The following is a 7,005-nucleotide window of genomic DNA, read 5'->3' on the forward strand; positions in this document are numbered from 1 at the left end:
TAATGACATCATTTAATCTCTTTTATTTTAGAACAATGGATAAGAGCTGTCTCTTATACACATCTATCTGGTAGGGCCCATACTGGATTTCTTCCTGCACCAATTTTAAAATTCATTTTACTGTCTTTATTGCTTCTACACAATTGCTGTAATACATAACATTGTGGTATACACTCTTGTCACAGGTGATTGGTGATTATGATTTGTTCTTACCATTTTCCTCGTGTTCAGAAATTTGATCATTTTTCATTGTTACTGTTAAATAATTATTTTGTTGACATTCCATGTATTATATAATACTTTTCGCTCGGTGGAACTCGCTTGTGTGAGGCGGGGGTATTGTGGAGATATGAATATATCGATTATACTCTTTGATATAGAGTAATGATATAATTGTAATACCGCCCTCTATAGGGAAGAAAGAGTTAAGAAATAAAGAGGGAGAAGAGTCCCGCCATTCATGAAGAAAGTGAGAACGTGTTTGTGTGTCTTCTTGTAGTCAAGTGTCCCGGTTGTGGCTATATGTCCACAATTATATTCAAAGTACTACTAAGTACAAAGTACTATTTAAAGGCAGACATCTTTTATTGAAAACCAAACGAATTACCTAAACCTCATACATTATAAAATAAGATTACGCTTCTTCAATCAGATGGCTGATGATAACAAAGGGTATAAAATACTCTTTGATGATGACCTCAGCCAGACTTCACGGAGCAGCTATAGTTTAACAACATGCATCTCAATGAGAAACATCTTGAAATTTACAAAAAAAACAAACAAACAAATAGGTCTCACAGCAAATTTTGACCCCTAAATAAATGAAATAATGTAGAAAGGAACTCCTTTACTACCATTTATTTACTGAAAGAGTCAGTCGGCTTCTGACATTCTTTTGTTCGTATCGCCGGCGTACAAAAAGAGTCAAATGACTTTGTGTCTAGCAACCTCGGTGTCTGTGTCCACCAGGAGGAGCCTGGAATTGGAAAGTTTCTTACTGAACGTAGTAGACGGTAAGCGGAGTTATTTCATAGGCAACTAGTAATGGGCCTCTATCAAACAATTTATTTCGTTCTTAACAAAGTATCAGCAGAAAGTAAGCAAAATGATTGTTTAATCGTGTTTTGAAATAATATAAAAATCTAATTGTATATAAATAAATATTTGAAGATTAAATTTTAAACGTGGAATTAATAAAGTGCAACAATTGAATTAATTGGTTAATTTAATTTATAAGATATATAAAAAATATATAATTCTACAAGGATTGTTTCTTGTTTTGACAAACAACAACAAAAAACGTAACAACAAAACAACATCGAACTAACTGGTAGCAGGCCTTCCAATTACGAGACTATATTTCGCGTAGTAAAATCCCAAACCACGTGTGCGCCCGACTGCTAATTTTAATAATTCTCAATAAAAACAACCATTGAACAAGAAAATTAAACTATAGATCGTTATATATGTAGGTATAAGATACTTTGCTGAAGTTGTACAGGCCCAGGCCTAAATAAGAAGTGTCGCCGGCCGACTGTATGATGCCTATTTTTCGGGCTTAAAACGAAGCCCAAATGGCCTCTGACAAGTGGGGAGCTGGAATCTCAGCACTCCCGAAATGTTGGTGAAAACTCTGGAACTCTGTTTAGGTTGAAATTATTATGTGTAAATTGATTTAGAGTTATCTCATAAAGAAAAAATTCCATCCACGCATATTAAAAATATGTCTGCCAATTTCCGCGCAAATGTTGCAGTAAAGTCGGCCGGTGGCTATTGTAACCAATGTATAGGCATTCGCAGTGTTAATGCGATTCTGCGGACCTATTTTCTCGAAATTTAATGCACAAATGAAGAAAAATACTGAAAAATTTAAAGAAAGTGTACAGAAAATATAATTAATGTTTCAGTAATAATAATTAATAATTTTATAATCAATATATCAATCCACTTAAGTAACTGCAGATTTTGGCAGTCCATTGACTAGACAGTTTAGCTAGCACATTATTACTGCTCATGTTTTTCTTTTTTATATTGTGTATATATGTTAAATTAACATAAATTTGTAATTTTCTTAGAATATTCCTAACAATTGAAACTTTCCAGGAAATACTTTCCCTTTCCTTCCAGTTAGGTTGATTTTTTTACCTTGCACCTTTTTTCTTTGCTATCCCTATAATATCTATTTTCTTTTTAATATTGTTTCATCATTTTTCTTATTTCATTTTTTATACTTACCTTTCTTTTAGTTTTTTAATTGTTGTTTTCTTTCCACCATTTTACTTCTTTCTTCTTTTTTCTTTCCTTCCTTTTGTTATTTCTTATTTATTATTTTTCTTGGTTTTTTTTTTCAATTTTTAAAAATCTCTTCTCTTTTTCTTTCATGTCTTCTTTCTTGCATAATAATCCATGGGGACAGTGTAGGTTGCCAGAAAATTTTGGCAGTGCTACCAAGAAAAAAAGTTAATTTCAAGCCCTGATAAGCTATGTGATAAATTGGTCCTTACTCTAAGCCTATCACAATTATATTGTTTATTTGTATAATAGATCTCTTGTATCAGCCACATTTTGTCATTTAGTTTTGTAAGCTGAAGAAGACCAGAGGACTGGTCAAAAATTTCTTTTGAAATAAACAAGTGTTTTATAGTCCACATGACTCGTTGCTTCAATTCCTTTTTTTAACGCTTTTTATATAATTCTAAGTACACACGTGGATTTATTACGATATATGATTTTGGACCCCGTTTGGACGCGGATGCTCTCCACGCTAGAAGACATCATGAGAAACAACTCAATAAATTGGCTGATACAAGATCGCACATTGTGTTCCTGTCACAATGCAAACGACTCAATCAAACACCGTTTGAACTTTATGTGAGTACCACTACCCAAACACAGACAGCTAAGAATATTTGCTTCCGTGCATCTTGCCAACTTAGAAATCATGTCTTGCAAACTCAGTACTGCAAATAAGCACAACTATGTAATTCTATAAAGAAATCTGAAGCCGAACTGAAAGCTCTTACCCATGAGAAGTATAACAAAACGAATCAATGCTTGAACAAGATATATTGTCAAAATCTGAAGGCGAATTTCGATAAGAAAGCCAAAAAACTTATCAACCTGGCTAGCAATGACCGACTTCTACATCCAGTTTGTCAGAATCAATCAACCATCCGTCCTCCTTGACCGTTTTCCTCCTGAACAACGCCATCATCATAATGAACAAGGCAAAACCGACTCGTTCGTTAACCTCTCGAAACACACCCTGACTACCGGACAACGCTCACTTCTCAATAAAGGCCTCTCATTCTGCCTAACACGTAAACCGGACCCGATCAAAATGTGTGCAGACCTCAATGAATTCTCACGCAAGGTAAAACTCAAGGAGTTTTTCAAGGACAGTGACAATAATTTCGCTACAGACCGGTCTAAATCGGTACCTCATCTACCAAATCTCACTAAGGATCCATTCACGTCAAATACGGGAAGAAACCCTTATATCGACAACTTTGTCAACACCGCTAAGAAACATTTAAATTGCTTCATCAATGAACAGGCCACATCGACAATGAAAGATAACCTCATTAAACAACAACGAAAAGCCATCAACGAGCTGAAATCTAACGATACGATCACTATCAAGCAAGCAGACAAGGGAGGTGCCACCACTGTGATGAATACAACAGACTACATCATTGAAGCTGAATCACAGCTTTCTAACCACGAATTTTACAAGAAATTAGATGCGGACCCGGCCGATTCTTATGAAACTGAACTCGTTAGTATATGCAACAGTCTTTTTGATCTCACTAAAAGTGATGCTTTAAACTTAATACCAACTTGCCATCATCCTGGAATTTTTTATACCATTCCTAAACTTCATAAATTACCTGCACTTATTAAATCTAAGCTTGATAATCCTGAACTCCCTCAGGATAACTCCGCTATGTTTGACTTGCTAAGAATTTAAACATCTCCCCCCCCCCTCCCTCGATAGACCCATAGTCTCTACGATAGGTAGCCTTACGGAGTATTTATCGGTCGAGGTAGACCATTTTATTAAGCCCTTCATACCACCCATCCCAGCTACGTTAAAGACAGCACACATTTCTTGAACATCCTCAATGACTTGCCCCCGTTACCTAACAATCCCATCCTTGTTACCATGGACGTATCTTCCTTATATTCTAACATTCCTCACTCCGACGGCCTAGAGGCCCTAGAATCATTTCTCACCGCACAGTCACTAACATTAGATAATGTCAATGACATTGTAGCCATCACTAACTTCATTCTAAAACACAACAATTTCACTTTTAATTGTTCTCATTATCTAAACAAAAGGCACAGCAATGGGTACAAAAATGGCCCCTAACTACGCTAACATATTTATGGCAGAACTTGAAAAAATCCTTATCTTATCGTCCCACCTAAAACCGCTATAAGCTACCACCAGTACATAGATGACATTTTCATCATATGGCCGCATGGTGCCGATACACTTAAACACTTTGAGTTCCATGCCAATACCTTCCACCCTCACATAAAATTTACACTAGAACACTCACATACATCCCTACCTTTTCTTGACGTTTCTGTATCTCTTAATAATAATCAAATCGCCACGTCACTTTACACCAAACCTACTGATAGTCACGCCTTTCTTAATTTCGGCAACGATCACCCACCTAACCTTTAAAAATCCATAGTCTATAGCCAATGCCTCCGCCTCAAACGTTTATGTTCCAACACTATAGACTACGAACACCATGTTTGTAATTTATTAGGCTTTTTCCTGAAGGCTGGTTATCCCATCGACCTCATTGAGTCCCAAATTCACAAAGTTTCATTACACTCCCGCTCAGACTTACTTACAAACCCAAAACTCCATCTGAACGCATTCCCCTCAATTTTGAATTCCATCCTTCCACTAAGACCGTCACTAACACCACTAAAAACGATTTCCTCATCTTAAACTCGATAAATCCATATAACACTTGTTCGACACCCCACCTCTTCTTGCTCACCGTCAACTCCCCAACTTGAAAACCATACTAACATCTTTACGTACCACCACTACACCCCCCCCCCACATGGTAACATTAAATGTAACACTCCCCGTTGTCAAATTTGCAAGCATATTGTAACAGATAGCACTATTTCACTCCCGATCACCAATCACAAAATTCACCCTCCTCCTCTCTCATGCAACTCATCTAACGTTATCTACGTGTAAGGTTTGCGATCACGGTACCTACATAGGAGAAACCGGTGCCACTTTTAGAAGTAGGTTTAACAACCACAAATCGTCAATCCGCACTAGTAAAAACCTTCCCATTGCCACTCATTTTAATTCTCCCAATCACAGCATCACTGATATCAAATGTACCCTCATAGCTAGCAACTTTACATCATTGAAAGATCGCCGTGTTACCGAGCTTAAACTCATTCTGAAGCACAAAACCAACATTATAGGTCTTAATAAAGATATTGATATTCTTAGTGACTACAACTTTCCATACAGTACTTAAATTGCATCAGCTCTTGCCATTCGTCATTATATGGGACTATATCGTTATATATACTATACATCCTGCTTCTATGCCTTCCATTGTCGCTTTATACCATTTATTATATTATCTGCTATACGTTGTATATATATTCGTCATTATAGTTATATTTTTGCTATTCGACTTTTGTAGCCTATAATAGCTATCAATACTTTAATTTTGTTTTGGTCTGTTTATCAAACCCTGATCAATATTCACCGTTTTGATCTCTGCTTAAACTAGAGTAATTAAGTGGTTAAGCTATGTGATAATTGGTCCTTACTCTAAAGCCTGGTTCACGTCGAACTTTATCTAGATATACCCGTCTTGAAACATAATACGATAATCTCCTAATTGCGTTCGAGGCCAAGTTAGAGCCAGATAAACAGCCAGCCAGTTCAGGCCGTCGACGTCACACGGTCGAAAGGCTTGTTTAATAAAACATCTACTGTATTTTACGAACCTCTAGTACCAAGTGGTATTCGTTCAAAAAAAATGGTAAACTACTGTAGAGAAGGTGTGAGTTTCCACTACCTAACCTAGCCGACCAGTATGAACCAACGACCAGTGCAGTAGCGTGTTCTATCGCAATCTAAGTGGTAGATTCTCCAGGCCCTGGCCCTATCTACATTTACCTTCGATAAAAAACGAATTATTTTAATCGCTAGCTAGCATTCTTCCATTTAACAAAATATTGTTTTAATTTTCATTAAAACGTATGTATACTTTATGGACCTTTCTGTCCTGTTTTGTAGTTTTTAGATCGCTCAATTGTGTTGTTTACATGCACTTTGCGAAAATCTAGCTTCGCGGTGTCAAATTAACACTTTTTTATTTGGTCATCGTAAACATGTGCGCTCATTTTAACGACTGGCGTTGGTGGTAGTTCGTTGAAATTGATTTAATAGCGACTATTATAGCAGAAATAGAAAAGATTAAATTGTCAATAAACAAATACAACAAATCTGATTTTATTATTAAGAAAAATATACAATATCACTTTGAAAAACGTACGCAATCGGACTTTTTAACGTTATTACTTGGTCGATGATGCAAAGGCCAAAGGTCATTGGTAATATCGACTATTCGTAAAACGGACGTTTGCTGGGTGTTTACCCAAAATATTACAAATAATTTCTGAAAACCAGACTAATGAGACTACTTCGATGCTGTTGTTAGCATTGTTGAAGTACGTTGTTGCCAGCCAGAAGATAATAATGGTGGTACAATACAACAAAGCTGGCTTAGATGCCTACGTTACGTAATCGTGTCCTTTTAATCCGAGCTGACTTTACCGTTAAGCAAGTTAATTTACCGTTATTCTAGTAAAGTTAAGTCACTTAACTTAAGAGACTTAATTCCTTTAACTAGCTATAATTGAGTGGTTCACGTCGAACTTTTAACTAGTTAAGTGGATGTATAACTAGATAAAAGTTCGACGTGAACCAAGCTATCG

Source organism: Anneissia japonica, unplaced genomic scaffold (assembly GCF_011630105.1).
Source record: "Anneissia japonica isolate Jap-2015-1 unplaced genomic scaffold, ASM1163010v1 scaffold287833_len2544123_cov190, whole genome shotgun sequence".
NCBI classification, from domain to species: Eukaryota; Metazoa; Echinodermata; class Crinoidea; order Comatulida; family Comatulidae; genus Anneissia; species Anneissia japonica.